Source organism: Parus major, chromosome 1 (assembly GCF_001522545.3).
Source record: "Parus major isolate Abel chromosome 1, Parus_major1.1, whole genome shotgun sequence".
Classification (NCBI taxonomy): Eukaryota; Metazoa; Chordata; class Aves; order Passeriformes; family Paridae; genus Parus; species Parus major.
The window spans coordinates 63,948,031-63,964,990 of NC_031768.1; the positions used below are offsets into that span (position 1 = coordinate 63,948,031).

The 16,960-nt window shown below is 37.1% G+C and overlaps 1 protein-coding gene across 1 annotated transcript in view; it reads right to left on the reverse strand.

Annotated features, from left to right (window-relative positions):
* Window positions 1–16,960, reverse strand: part of FREM2 (FRAS1 related extracellular matrix 2) — a 124,606-nt gene that overhangs the window by 98,654 nt on the left and 8,992 nt on the right. The gene's annotated exons all lie outside the window — the stretch shown is intronic.

Genomic DNA, 16,960 nt, shown 5'->3' on the forward strand with positions numbered 1-16,960 from the left:
CGGTTCTTCAGATCTTGCATTTAAAAACCTAAAAACTAAAAGTGCCCAGGGAAGTATGCTACCAGCTCCCTCCAAACTTGGTTAAATCTTGAGAAAAAATTAAGAAACTTGTAAGAGCATAGGACAGTGTATTGTGCTAGCTTGATGTAGCAAGCACCCAAACACTAGCAATTAAGAGACTGAAATATGGCATTTAGCAATGCTTGTTATTTATTTAGTGTGCATAACCACAATGCAAGGAAAGCTTGTGCTTGGACTAACATATATTAGAATTCATGCTGTGGCTTCTGCTGCTCTAAGATATGCAGCTAGCTTGAAGTAAAACAAATATGTTAGCACAGGCAATTAATCATGCCTTTGTTTCTCCTGTATATCCTATTCTATGTCATTTAGTCCATGACCTTGTATTTTGGAATGAAGCTGAACAACACTGCCCAAAGGGGAATTCTCGGAGGTAATATATTTGTGGAGGGGAAATTAATTTATTATTTTTTTAATCTTAGCAAGAAATAAGGCAAGGACTACTGAACTGTGTTAAGAGAAGGATTTCAAAAGAAGCCCAGGCATAAAGAAATTAAAAAAATAAAAAAGGAAGAAAATTTGCAAATCTGCATTCACTCATGGATACCACTTTTCACTGAAAGCCCACCCCATATACTTTATTTTACCCTTAATCCTTAAGCTTGTGTTTATCAGCCTCTTGACAATCTCTTATCAGCTCCACGCTGGAAAGGTGGGTTTGGCCTGAAAGCTGTGGTTTCAGATACTGTGATCAGTGAGAACTAAAAGCTGACCTAAAAAGAATTTTGTAAAAGTGTGAAAATATCTCTTGACCATCTTTTCCCTCCAAATAATTATTTATCACCAAAAATTTGAGTCATTCTGATGCAGAAGAAATGTCTTTTTTCTATATTTTAAAACTGACTTCTACTTGAAACAGTATGCTCTCAGTTTCCCCTCAGTGTAGCTGACTGAATAACAGTGTCTATAAGCACTGGTCAGGGTAAGGAACTATTTATGCAGAGCTAAGCACTGAAGGAGGAATACCTGCTTTTATTGAGGCGGAAAGCCAGTTCAGGCATGTCAAGAATCCAAAAGTCAAGACTTAACCGTGAGCCATGACGCTCACCAAAGCAACCACAGCATTATATGGGGGGAAAAAAACAGGAGTGAAGCAGGAAAGACATACTTCCCATAATCAGAGCAGAAAATCATCCATATTCCCACGTTTGGTATCATGTGACAGCACATCCACAGAGAAGCCAGCAGTGTGATGAACATGACAACTCCCTCTGATCTGCTGAACTCCTCCAAGCAAGACAATAAGCAGGCAGCACTCATGTTGGATAACCTCTGTGGGAATAATTTTGTTGAGAAGGGGGTATAATCTGTCTAGTCTGGTTCTACTTTCATTTACATAAGGATGGAGTTATTTCACTTGATTATGTCAGAATAACCCTGATCTAAATAATAACAACAACAGGATGCGCAATGGAATTCTATAAAATATTGTCACCTCCATTTATATAAAAATATTATTTTAAGAGTATCTGGCACATTATGGAGTTTTGAACATAAAAAAAAAATAAATAGAATTTCAGAAATTTAAGGGGTTTTTAACTGTTAAATACAAAAAGCTTTAAAAATCAATTTGATCAGGTTTCTTAGGTTTCCATGTTCTTTTCGGTTGGTTTTTTCCAAGAGCTGCCTTACTTACAGAATTCTTTGTAAAAAACTTCCCTGAGGTGAAAAATGTTAAGATAACATTAAGATTAGAATGATATACTTTACAAGAATGTGTGTAGGTGGGAGAGGGATAAGATTGTATGCTGAAATACTAAACAAATAATAACTACTGACTATATGAAAAGCTATAACAATCCACAGGTTCTGAGTTTTGTACCATTCAGGTTTCATTTTATCTTTGAATTCTTGGCTTCTCAGTTATGTGATTTAAGGTTCTTCTACGACTTTCACAATAGCACTTCTTAATTTCCTTAAGGGTCTTGGAGGAGGGTCAGGGAGGAATAAGGATTGTTTCTTAAATATACAATTTGAAAGTACAGAACTGATAAGAATTTTCTGCAAATGATATATTCTCTTTTCAGTTTTTTCTCACTAAGTTTCCAGGAGAGATTTGCTGCTGTATCTAGATGCAGGCGAAATCAGTAATAGTTGACAGTTTCTAGAAATTCCTGATCTATTGATTTCAAGGCCAAAAGAGGCATTTGTAATGATTTAGCTTGATCTTCTGTATTGAGAGAACATAGGAGTCCATTCAGTAACTTTATGTTGGATGTAGTTTCATAGATGTTTTTTTTTCTGTAGGATACCTGTTCTTGAAGTCATTGGAATTCACCACTTTCCCTGGAAATTTGTTACCAGTTAAGATCACCCACTCTTAGGAACTACATTGCCATCTCTAAGCTGAATTGTTCTCCATTCAAATTCCAACCACTGTGATCTTTGTGATGCCACTTCCTAACATGGGTGAAATATAGAAATTGAGCATCCAAAAATTGCCAGCAGACCTGAAGCAGCCTAGATTCTTTGTTTAGCAAAATCACCATCACTGTTAAGTTTCATGAAACAAAGCTTCTCAGGAAATTACTGTTCCCAGCTTTTATGAAATTTGACAAGTTCCACAATCCTTCAAGGAAAACATTACAAACTGTCCAAACTGTAAATTTCATGAAATTCAGCATTTGCTAAATGTTTAAGGTAATTTTGTAATGCATTGCTATCTCAAGTGCTGTGGAAAAAAAACCCTATATTAACTCTTTATATGCATACCTTATACTCAATCTTACTATATTGATACCCTTTCTGGAGTCATCAAACATGACCAAACACCCTCCCCCACCCCAAAAAAACACCACCAAAACCAAATCAGACCAACATTAAAAAACAAAAAACAAAACAAAACAAAACCACAAAATAACAACAACAAAAAAACTATCCAAAACAAACAGCCCAAAAAAAACCCCTCAAGTCAAAATTAACACTTGAAAGATAAAACTACACTAAAATTACTAGGTTTCAAAATTACTCAAAAGGTATGAAAACCACAAGATTTAAACAAACTATATATATATATGTTTTACAACTTTTTTTTTCTCCAATGCCCATATATTCCATGCAAATCACAAAACTGAGAGAAGTGCAGAAAAAAACCAGCATAGAAGCTATTTTTTTACCTACATAAAACATCGCCTTGTTGATGAGGAGCTAATCAAGCAAAGCCACGCATGGTCAAATCAGGTTCCATCTGCATTTGCAAAAGTATGTCCCAGCTAGGAAAAACAGCTCTATTGAAAAGACTTTGCAGACAGTATTACTAAAAATGTAAGTCAAGTCCACGGAAGATTCATTCTTTTTTAGCTCTTGGCTCTTTTAGTGGAAGCCAAGGGAAGTCTGTTCAACAACAAAGAGATTAATCACACATAAGAGCAATCAGTGCACCAGTTAAATGAAGTTTCCTGAGAAGCAGACAGCAGAAAGTAAGGCAGTCACTTGAGATCTAAGTAATTCAGTAACCAGATATTGATCCAGGGCTGTCTCCTCCTCAGAAGTTTAGATAAATCTGGGACCTCAAAACATCGAATAAGGCCTGGTTTAGGTGTGTAATTAAGGGGAGTTTAAAGAACCATGAAAAATCAAAAGTTGCATACTTAAGAGTTATTTGCTTTAATAGGTAGTTACAGTAGCAATTGAGGGAAGAAATAATTTTATCATACTATTTCAATGACCGATGATTATCAAACTACTTTAAATAATAGCAGTAACTACATAGATACTAACAATCTAAAACTACATTTTTTTAATTAGTCAATATGTTGAAATTTTTACAACTTTAATGTTTCACTCAGTGGGTTTCTATTTCTCAGCTGTAGATTCTTTTGAGGCTTCTTTCAATTTTCAAGCACACCATGAGTAGCAAAATGCATTTTCTCAGAAACAACTCTTGAATGACAGAAAAAGGCAATTAGTTAAAGTCTGTTCTGGGGTATGCAGTGAATAAACTCAAACAGAAAAAAAAGAAGACCAAACTCATAAAAAATATTTCTCTTCCCTGTCTGATCCTCTTTCCTGAAGATTTAATAAACATTTGCAGGTCATTAACTGGAATATGGTGCAAACGTATCTTTGTGATCTGATCAAAATAAATCATATTATCTTGAATTTACTTGTGCTATGAACCTAACAATTCAGAAAAAGAGTTTAAGTAGCAGCATAATTCGGGTTGGTGGAGACATGGTACAGGACTTGCTGCAAGCTCACTACCTTGCTGTAGAGATGTGGGTTGTTGGGTTGTGTGCGTTGAATGGGGAATAAGATAGTTCACATGTTAGAAGTGCATTAGTACTTCTTTTAAAGAGTTATTTTCCCTTAAATAAACAAATGACTGAATAAAACATTTTTTCTATTGTGATCTGTTCCTCCACTCTTCATAATCTGAAAATCAAGAATTAGGCATTATATGATTCAGTGCAGAACAACACTGGTGAAAATTGTCCTGCTTATTTGAATCTAACACAGTTGTGATCCTTCAGCAGGTTCTGAAGTAGTACATTTTAAAATAAGACCCAAGCATATAGTAACTGTGCAGCTTAAAAAGACATACAGGACTCTGCTATGCTATTGCTATAATACCTGCAGGACATTCTACTGACCTTCTGCCTATCTTTAAGTGGGGCGGGGAGTGGAAATGAGAGCTATATGAAAATATTTGATCTCATGAGCTGGCTGATGAATGCCAATGCAATCCCCTCTTTTTAGGCCCCTTCAGCTACTGCAGTCATACAACTTCAGTTTAATGCATTAAAGTCTGTCTATTCCAGCTACTCTTTCCTCTTCTTGCCTGTGTTTTTTCAGTGGCAGCAAAACAGTAACTTGCTTTGTCTCATTCCCACTTGCCACTGGTGTACAAACAACATGATTCTGCAGGAGTACAGGCTAACTCACATTTCCTACAGCCTCAAGGTAACAGCAGTTTTGTAGGAAATATCCATTTAAGATTCCTCAGGCAGCACAGAAAATTGAGCACAGGTCTCAAATATCTGCAACAAATACAATATGCAATGATTTAATAAGTAAAAGCAAGCCACCGGCAATCTCACGTCCTTTCCTATGTTTAGTGTAATGCTCAAATCAGCCAACAAGCTTGAAAATGTCCACTTCACCAACTAAAATGTATGACTTGCCAGTGCAGAACACTGTTTAATACTTAGACAATTAATGCAATTCTAAGTACACATTAAAAGGAAAACTATGGGCAAAATTGGATTAGAATTCAGAGCAATTGCTAGTATGCCAAATCTAAATCTCATCCTCAAGCTTATGAGCAAAACCTAAATTTATTATTGCTATTAATCCAGCACTTTAAGGATTTTCACTTGATTAGGATGAATCCAGGAAAAAATCCTCCCCAAAATGCCCACTAAAGAAGTTCTGTCATTTGGATCTTAAATGTCCAATACTGCATCATCTATTTCTAAAGAAAAAGCTGAATATGATGCACAGGAAAAAGAAAAACATACTGACTGGTTTCCTTTCCACTAGGATCTTAGATCTCTGTCAAAAACTTTCTCAGAAGGAATATATTTGAGCACAAATACAAACTACAGTCATGATGAGCCATTTTGAAGGACACAGACATTGACTGAATTCAGCACAAACCCCTGGAAATTCTTGAAATAATATAGTGAGTTTTTTTAGTTGGCTATAGTGTCTCAGGCTCTTGAGCTCAAAAGTTCTGCCTAAAAAGCAGACATCAGAATAAGAAACCAAATCAAAGGCCCTAAAATAAAAACTTAAAGGGCAAAATAGTTTTAGGGACACTGCATGCTTTTAGCTAGGAGAATCTTATTTTGTACAGCTTGCTCTTGAACACCACAGTATGAGTGGAAAAAAAAAAAAAAATCACAGATTTCAGTAATGGAGGATCAAACCAAAAAAAACCCTGAGGCATGAAAAGCCTCACTGGAGGCACTGGGCTTTGAATTAGGCTTCAAATGTTTCTTTAAAGGTATCCTTACAATTCCCTCTCCAATTATTATATTATTCCCTAACTACAAAGCTTTAGAGAGGCAGCAAAGTGTGTGGTAACAGCATTCCTACAGACTTTAAAATATGTGCATTATACAGCAGTGACAGAAGTGCTGCACTGGTACTTAAGAGTTACCGAGATTGGAATCCTGGCAAACATTCAGGGCAATGGTGTATCAAGCTGACTGAATTAATGTTTTACTAATGACTTGAACTTAAACAAGTCAAAATCCTTCTTCAGGAAGGGGAAAAATTTTTTTTGTATCTTTTCAAAGAGCTTCCTAAGGGCCTACTGCTAAATGAAATACTTTCTAGTAATAAAACCAGAAACTAATTAGTTAAATCTGTTAAAGAAAAATTAACTGAAGGAAATCCTAGAGAAAACAAGCCACACTATACAGTCTAGATCTAGTCTGATCTAGACCAAACCCAAACAATAATCAACACAAGTAAAATTAATTAATTAATTTAGTCTAACAGGATTTTCACTCTGCTTGTATCATTCCTGGCTTTTCATTTCATAGAATCATAGAATCATCTAGGTTGGAAAAGACCCTTAAGATCATTGAGTAAAACCACAAACCCAGCACTGCCAAGTCCACCACTAAATCATGACATCCACATGTCTTTAAATACCTCCAGCGATGGGGATTCAACCACTTTCCTAGGTAGCCTGTTCCAACGTGTGATGAAATTTTCCATGAAAGTTTTTTCAAATATCCAGTCTAAACCTTGTCTAGTGCAACTAGAGTCTATTTTCCCTTTTCTTGTCCCTTGTTACCCAGGAGAAGAGGCCAACCCCCACCGCACTACATCCTCCTTTCATGCAGTTGTAGAGAGCAGTGGGATCTCCCCTCCTTTCCTCCAGGGTAAAAAACCCCCAGCTGCCCCAGATACTCCTCACAGGACTTGTGCTCCAGACACTTTGCCAGCTTTGTTGCCCTTCCATGGACATTCCAGCACCTCAGGGTCCTTCTTGCAGTGAGGGGCCCAGAAATGAACACAGGATCTGAGGTGTGGCCTCACTAGTGCTGAGTACAGGAGGACAATCCCTGCCCTACTCCTGCTGGCCACACCATTGCTGGCACAGACCAGGATGCCATTGGCCTTATTGGCCACCTGGGCACAGCTGACTCATGTCCACCAGAACCCCCAGGTCCTTTTCCTCCAGCCTGTAGCCCTGCTTGGGATTGTTTTGACACAAGAATGGGAGCCGGCACTCTGCCTTGTCAAAACTCTTCAAGTTGGCCTTGGCCCATTGATCCAGACAGTCCAGATCCCTCTGCAGAGCCTTTCTGCACTTGAGAAGATCAGTACTCCCACACAGCTTGGTATCATCAGCAAACTTACTGAGGGCAAACTTGGTCCCTCATCTTTCATCATTATTTTTCTCCCCACATCCAATACAGGATAAAGATATCTCCCTTAGTCCTTTTTTTCTTGCTAATGTATTAATAGAAACTTTTTAAAATTGTTTTTCACAGCAATAGCTAGATTAAGCTCTACTTGGGATTTGGCTCTTCTAATTTTCTCCCTTCAAAATTTAATGTTATCCTTGTACTCCTCCTGAGTTGCCTGCCTCTTCTTCCAAAGGTGATAAGGTCTTTTGTTCCCCAAGTTCTGGCCAAAGCTCTCTGTTCAGGCAAGTTTGTCTTCTTCCCTACTTCTGGCACATGGGGACATCCTAATTCTTCACTTTTAAGATTTCCTTCTTGAAGAATGTGTTGCTTTCCTGGCTCCCTCTGCCTTTCCAGACTGTCTCCCAAGAGACTCTGTCAACCAAGCTCCTAAACAGGCCAAGGTCTGCCCTTCAGAAGTCCAAGGCGACAGCTCTGCTCATCCTGTTCCTTTAAACTCATTAATTTTGTGATAGCTGTGCCCAGAACAGCCTCCAAACACCACATCTCACATCAGTTCTTCCCTGTTCACAAGCAGCAGGTCCAGCTGGGCACCTCCCCTGGTTGACTCACTGACCAGCTGTGTCGGGAAGTTTTCTTCCATACATTCCAGGAACCTCCAGATTGCCTCCTCCTTGCTGTACTAGACCTACAGCAAACACGCTACAAGCTGAAGTCCCCCAGGACAACAAGAGCTAGTAGTGAATGTGAGACTTCACACAGCTGCTTATAGAATATTTCATCTGCCTTTTCATCCTGGTTGGGTGCTCCATAACTGACTCACCACAGTATCTACCTTGCTGGACTTTCCTTGATTCCTATCCTTAAACACTCTGCCTTGCTGCCACCATCTAGTCAACCAAAACACTCCCTTAACATCAATGCCAATTATAAAGAAGAGGTAATATAATTTCAGGGAAAGTATCCAAGCAAAATCTTGGGCTTATGAAATAAAAATAGCTGTCTTCATTTTCCCAGAAAAATCACAGAGGTTGACAAGGCAAGAATTGCCTTTATAATATCTAGCAAGGCAAACAGAAACTTGGACCAGTGAGAATTAATGTAAATTAAGATGCACAAATTGCAAGACTTCGATGACAACATATGTCATCATTATATTTTTTCCATTTTTAATTTAACTTGCTTCTTAGAATCTTTCCATGAGTTAATACTCACTAACTTTTCTTGTCGGAATGCTATTTTCCATGTATCTTTTGCTTGTTTCAGAGATTTTTTCTCTCTTTGTATAAATATCAATCTAATTTTTCAAGAAATCCAGAAACTTCCTGCATACATTTTTTTTACTACTCAAATGAACCTGTATGGGAACTCTAGAGGATTCTACACAGTTAATGGCCAGTGAAGTGATAAAAGCTAAACTTATCCCAAGGGCTGTTTAGAATCCCTTGATTAAAACAAGTTGGGAAATTAAACAAGCTGTGAGCAGGATTTCAGCACGCAGTGTCTCGTCTCTAGAGCTCTTCAGAATATTCAAATCAAAAATACTTCCAACTGACTACCAAGATAATTTCACAAGCTTATTATAGCTCACTTTAGGAATTAGCGTCTTTCTGCAGGTTCTCATGTCACTGGCAATCAGCGTTACTGCTGAGAGTTCTCAATTCTTCTACTTAAGCCTAGTGTGTCTCCTTAATCCCTTTAATTCTTGCATTTTGACCTAATTTTACTGCTCATTGTCATGCTTCTTTTGCTGCTGTCTGGGCTTTATTCTATATCACAAGAATATAAAATCTAAATTGTGGATTATTTTTAAGGAAAAAACCTGTTAATAACTTACAGGGCTACCTTATACCTTGCTTGTCTCTCATCTGACCTGGTCAAATAAAATCAATGGCACTATTCAGCTCAGGAAAACAAGCGTGATTGAGCTTCAAAACTGGTAAACTTTGTTGCATCTCGGTCTGTTCTTTGAAAGTGTGATTACTCAGCAAGTGATCTCAGTTGGAAACTAGAAAACTACTATCAACAGGTATTGGTATTTGAGACATTCCCTTTCTATTCAGCCAGCCCAACAGCTCAGGTCCTCACTCTGCATGGAAGAAAATACTGTTGGCCCTGACTCAAGGAGAACTGGAATCAGTATCTGCTTGCTCTAATCTCTGATCTAAACTACCAGCCTAACTCTGGAAGGCACTGCTCCTAACTGGCCTGTTTTATTCTGTGGAACATAGCAGGTATCACCTACAAAGGAGAAATACAGGGGGAAAAAAGAGAAGAGGAACAAATGGGAAAAAAAAACAAACAAAAAATCCCCCAAAAAACCCAGAATTTGTTGGCCCCACAGTAACAATACTTAGTTGAAACTGGAACATCAGGAAATATCCCAAAGAGTAATTAAGAGCTCATATACTTGGGCAACAAACAGAAAATCAATACAAAACAGTCTAGAATGTAAGCAAAGGCACATTAGTGAAAGTATGGTTTAAAAAGCCTCTCAAATGAAGGAAGGAATTGCATCTGAGACTTCCATGTTTGGACAAAGTGCTCTAAGTTCTGTATAAAAGACAATTAAAACCACAACTGACTTTCCTTTACTAATCCTAGGCAATATCTAAACCTACCCCTTCAATTACACTGCTTTTCTTTTTAATGAAAATTATTAAAAATCCAGGATGGGGAGCAGAGGGAAAACTTTGTTTTTAGATAAAATTACCATTTGAACTCAAATAATCAAAACCAAACAAAAATTCTCTTGCCAAATCACACAGCTACCTTAATTCCTCTCAAAAAATCATCTTGTTTCAACTAGACAAAGCAGACCTTTTCTGTGTTCACATTTAGAGGATAAGGTGATATTCAATTTAGAAATGGAAAATTCAGTTACTTCCATTATTCAGTCTAAAATGCCAGGACAAGGAGACCCATAGAACAACTAGTAAAGAAGACAATAAAATTTTTCCACTGAGATTAGTAAGACTTGTACCAGACTTTCTATATGCCCCATATAAGCATCTCTTACTCCTGTGTATTTCCACAGATACTTAATTTTGCTGAGACCTTGCAGACACATTCACAATAATGTCCCCATTAACTCATTTCTTATTTACAGTAAAGTTTATTTTGATTTTTTTATATATATAAACTGTAGTGTCAAACTAACTATTTAAATCCCCTGGTAACACTTACAGTAAGAACTGTGACATGTGGAAAATTGTTTGGGCACCATCCTAGTGTATATTATAACAGCAGCAACAAGCCTGGCAATGGACCAGAATCCAATACAGTACTTGGCAAATGATGGCAAACAAACCACCAACATGTGATGCCCTCATTTTTAAGCCAAAGATAAATGTAGTTGATGTGTCTTGCCAAGACTGGTATGCCCAAATGCCATAAATGAGGTCAAGCTAGGATGCTGCAAATAATTTCCAATCATATTTTACCAGTTTGCTACTTTAAGAACTATCAGATACTCCATCCAAAAGGCCTGATACAACATTATTATTATAGCTCACCCAAGAAAACACATTGGCATTTTGCCTTTGAAAAACAGCACTGACAACTGTTTATAGATAACTGTTTATTAAACTGTTATAGTATTATATAGTGTATATATATACTATAGTATAGTGTTATAGTTTAATAATTAAAGTCAAAGGTGAAATATTATTGGCTCATAAATCAATAAAGCATACCAGAATGGTGAAGTTCCTAAAAAAACAATATTTTTTTAGCAAAACAAAGGATGACAGATGAAATAATTGTATTTCACAAACCTAATGGAGAGCTTTCTCTAGGCAGTGGAATGTGATTCTTTAGCAGAATTTCTTCCATAAACATATTTGGGAAAAGTCTATGAAATTTTCCCATAAATTTGGCTTAAAGTCTAGCTTCAGGGAATTGTTTTTGAAAGATTCTTGCTTCAATAGGATTTAGCCAAATGTTAGTACAGCAAAATGCAGTGCTGTGTCAAGGCATTTAGGGATCTGTAATGAAAAGTTTAAGTAAGATTTAGCTAATGATGTAAATCACCAGTTTTAGTGACCCTTAGCTTTGCGATGCTCTGGCTTTAAGTCAGAAAAGCTGCCCAAAGAGCCTGAAATAAAACAATTCTTGTTTCCCTAGTGATCCTCACATTCCTAAACCAGCTATGAGAATCTGTCATTACTTCCCCTTTGAAACCATTCTACCCTTGAGGCAAGGTGTTGCAAGATATCATAGCAGCCCTAATGAAGCACTTAAGCACTGTGCAGAGAATGAAGTTAGGTAAGGGTCAGGCAGATTATGGTTCAAATTAAAGCTGAATGGGAAATGATCTGGGGTTTTTTTTTTCAGAATGCTCCAGACCCAAAAGGCCCACATCAAGGTTATCTCATTTTGTTAGTCACAACAAGAAAACATAACAGAACTGACTGTAATGCAAAATATTACTAGTGTGGCACTAGCATCTTGCAACAAAAATGCTAAGGATCAACACAGAAATTTCTTCCATGGGTGCTGCAATCCTGGTTGACAGTTTCCCAAGCTTCAGAAGAGAGACAGGGGAGGAGGGGAACAAACACAGCAAACTACTGCGATGAGAGCACGAGTCAAGTAACAAGCAGGCCAAGAACAAGATCTTCTTTTAAAAGTATCTGGGAGCAGACCACTATTTAAAAGAGATGAACATTCCTTCACTGACTTTACATGACCTGATCTTGAACATTTCAGACTTATCTACAAAACTGAAGTAAAATAAAGAATTTTTCTTATGTGAGTCAAAAGAGAACACAATAGCTGCTGTCTAACAGGCAGTCCACATGCTGCCACAGCGCTACTGATACCCAGTGCTGGCAGGGGAATGGATTTCACCTTGATACTGGCTCTGGAGGCACAGAGGTTGTGCTGGGGTTAGAGTTTAGTGCCAGTTTTGGGGTATGTTTGTTTTGCACTACACAATCAGCAGAATCTGGTAAAAAAAATTGTTTTAAACCAGTTCAACCAGTTTCAGATTATTTGAAACAGCACCTTCCATGAGAAAATATCTTCTACAGAATGGATAGCTGGGCATTAAGTCCATATTCTTAGTCAATGATTATGACTTACTGCAGTGACAATAATGAATCTCAGACACGCAAAGAATAAAGAGAAGGTAAACAACAGACTTCAGTTTTAACTCCATTTTCTGTGCCCAGTTCACATAAGGAGCAAAAATGCCTCAGACAACTCATGAGGGATATAGTGTAAAATTGTAGTGTGCAGTGTTCTGAAACAGGCACCAGAGCTCAGCACACTGGAGCTAATTTCTGTGTCAGCTTTCATTCCATACAGATTAGTGCCACTTTGCACAGCTGAAGCACCAACTCTACGCAGTGCCATACACACATAATTTCCTCAAGATTCCAGTAATACAAACTTGCTGCAGAAACTGCAGCTTCTTAAAATTAACAGATATAAGTTAGTCTGTGAGTGTGTTTTTCACTTTTTACAAGGCTCAAGAATTTTCAACTGATCTTTTTTTTTTTCAGTCTAGTGAGTCTTTCAATACTGTTGAAACTTACATATCAGAAATATATGCAGGAGTTCAACTATCAGTCTAGATTTGCATTTTACTTCCCCATGAGAAATAAAAATCCTGCATTCCCTTATTCCCTCATTCCTTTATTAATCACTGAATTAAGAATTTAATAATGTAAACATCAGGATTCACCACTGTCACATGCTTGCACTTGCTAAGAAGAGTTTTTTCTCCACCTTCTTAATGGAATGTAGAGACCACACTTGAGGAATGTGATTCAACTGAGACTATTTTGCAACCTTTGTGGAAAAGAAAATTCCACACTTTCTTCAAGGTTTTGCGAAACTGGACTCGTAACACTTTTTCAGTAGCAAAAGATCTCCACATGATTATTTCAAGATTAGAATTTAAAAAAAAAATTGACAGTGAATTCTTAATATGAATCACAGTGGTTTATTTCAAAATGTCACACAGCTAACTCAGCCGCATCTGATATACTGCAGAATCATCTTATTCTAAGTACAACAGAAGCATGGGTTCACCCACTTTATAGCAGATCATCTTGAGGCTAAATCCCTATATACAAAGAATAAAATACCTTCTACCTTTAAAAAACATTAGTTCTGATAAATAGGTGAATTGTGTTCAATTTATTTTACTTTTTAATTACTCTTATTGAAAATGCCATTTTAAGCCAGAAAAATCTCTACAGCCATACATTTGTAGGGGTAATTGATGCTGACAATAAGACTCTTTCAGAGTTTTAAACCTGAACCAGTTCTTCCTGGTGAAACCTCTAATTTTGGTTTGAATACAGCAGGCCTATGCTCTTGCTTGTTAATTATAGTCCTAAGGGCTTTCTTTCCTTACAAATGGACTTCCTTTCTCTTCATATTGAGCACATTTCTGTTCTCTTTAGTTATCATTGCAAAGTTTATTATGACCTAGTTATAATCCCAAAGATTCTCTCCATTTGTCTACACTTCAGTTTTCTCCCCTGGCCACTAGGCAAACAACCTTGTTCCAGTACCATATTTCATGCTTTCAGATCCCAGGTCATGCTCTGGTATGCAGCATGGCACTCACCTTACTCCCACTGCGAGAAGCAGAGCAGGCAAGGGGCCAAGAGCTGGCAGAGGGCTGACTTGGCTCCTTTCCCCTCACCTACCCACCTAGCCTGCTGTTGCCCTAACTTGCTTACCATAAATACTACTGCATGTGAGGAGATAAACAAAACTCCAAATCCACAACACAGTTCACACCACAGCAGTTAGATGACTCCTTGTACTTGGTCTCCAGGCAATTGCGTGAAATAACAGCCTCGGGCCCCAGTCAGACTATCATCATTTAAAAGGCCGACAAAAGAGCTTCTGCATTTGTTTTCATAAGTCATATAACATTATAATGTTATAATGAGTAAGGCAGATCAGCCACCAAAAGACAAACCTAAGGAAAGTCATGCTCTTCTATGTGCAGTTCAGAGACTGTGAACAAATACCTCAGGACATGTAGAAAAGTATTTTACAGGCAACACTACAGGTCTAGGGCAAAAACAACTTTCTAATTTGTGTCATATGAAAAGAGAAGGAACTGCTGTTGTATGTTCCCCTTGCTGAGGCATGAAAACCTAGAAGATATAAAATACTTGGGCTGCAAGATGTGACTTATTTTAGGGTTTTTAAGTTACTTGAAATTACATTACCTGAATTATATGAACACATATGCATTAATTGAATCATGTTTTGAAATGCTTCTTGATTTGAACCAGTTCACTCAGGTACTACCATACGATTCAGTTTAATTGAAGTCCCACTTATTCAAGTTATAGCATTAGGCACTGTAGGGTAGCACAAACCTGTTACTATTGCAAAAATCTTGATACAGGAGATGGAAGTCAGAAGTGTGGCTTCCTACAATGGGATGTTGATCACCTGTGCTTCATCTTTCACTCAGCTCTTGTGTGGAGTCTCTTAAAATATGATTTGGCTTAAAATCAAAAAAAACCTACACAATACCCTTGATACAACTGAAAGTCTGCCAAAATACATCTGAGCTGCAAAACACTGGCTTTGAAGTCTTTCTGAGGAGGGTGGAAATAGAAGTACATTAAATTGCTGGACTTTTCATCTGTTACAGATTCTAAAGACATTGCTAATAAATTTGAGATATTTCAGACAATAAACTACTAATGTTTTGATCACAATGTCATCAATTTCAAATGTGTCCTTACCATCTTCAAAATCAGAAATACTCTGAAATGCAACACAGCTCATTTTTCTGTCAACAAATAGCCTCAGGAAAGCAAAAGCCATCTTACCATCTAGCTAAGTAGTATCTAAGACAATAATGTCACAACTTCCAAAGGCTCTAAAAAAGTTTGCAAGCACCCTGTTATGATTCTTTGTATTCTGAAAAATAGCATGCTGTTACAATTGACAGGCTGTTACAACTCTGCTAAAGAGAAGCAGTTGTGAAAAGTAAGCTTTCTAATGAAAAAAAATTTCTTGGTATAGAGTTGGAATATATTAGGTGCAATTTGCTTTAACTACGTATTTGCCACTATGCAGTGTTAAATAGTACTGACACAAATCCCACAAATGTTGGTATCTCGAGGGGCGACTCAGTTTTAAGAACTGATGTTAAACAGCTCACTGAGAGCAAAATTTTATCAGCTTTAATTACTCCCATCACACAAAACCTTAAAACAATCTCAAGACGGAATATTTTTTCACCTACTAAACAAAAAAACTGAATATCACAAACAATGTCACCTTGTGGTGACACCTGTCATAAAAAGTATTTCTATGAAAAGGCAGCATCCCATGCTCCATTTTTATATTTATCTTTAAGCTTCTCTAACCTACATCTCAGTGAAAAGAAAACATTTATGGAAAATTAGTCAAGTGTTGTAAACTCTTTTGTCACTACTCGGTCTCTAATGTCACAAAGATTTGCAAAGACATTTCCCAAAGTCCTGGAAGATAGAAAGGTTTCCTCTCTGCTTGTCCAGCAAAATAAACAGTAAAACATGTTTTAATATCCCACTCCAGCAATGGTAGATGGTGACAAAACTGTCCGGCCTGTGACAGACAGGAAAAATCCCTGTTCACTGATCTTAATACCCTTAATTGGCGGTGCTTCTTGTCAAGCAGTAACACAAGCTGTGTTCATGAGCTGACAATCAGCTAACTTGAAGCATTCTTTCTAAGAAGTATATTATTAAATCAACTAATAAAATTCATTGCTGATTACTCATAAAGCTATGTATCGCATATTTAAAAAAACATTAAAGTAACATAATCTAGACACCTGTTACCACACACAGGAATATCCACATGTAGGGATACCCACATCAAGTCAGACTTTGGATAGGGGAAAAAAAAGCCCTTAGATACATTTTGTTTAACCTTTAAACTGTTCTTTCTTTATGCTTTTACACCAAACAAAAAACTCTGACATATTTCTCCCTCAAATGAGTACACACCAGCATTCTCAGGGTTTTTAAAATAATTCTCTTTTGCATCCACCACAATCCCAGAAAATAACACTACCCAGGAGAATTCACAACAGTTGCCTGACAAAGATCTTTGAGGATTCTGTTAAGTACATAGAATCAAAATTTGAACTCTAGGTTCAAATTTTACAGGTACATGGTACAGGTATTGTACATGGTACATGGTTTTGATATGAATAACATTTTAATATGAACAGTCTTATTACTAGAAACTTTAAAAAAGTAGACAACAATAACCATAAATGAAAAGTTTCTCAAGATAAAGACTTAGGAGAATTTATGTGGGAGCAGTCTGGACAGGGAATACAAAGGTAAAACTACAGAAAGTCCAGGTATTGAGTAGACTTACAGAATTTCACTTTCTTGTTAGCACAGGTTGAGGTTTTTTTCATTAGGTGCAATTACCACTTTATTAAGACCTCTCTTCATAATCATCAGAAATAGTTCACAATATAGGAAAACCATAAAAAACATGATACTGCAGAAGATAACACAGAATTCCCTCCATTAAATTCAATGTTCTTCAATTCTGAAAGCATATTT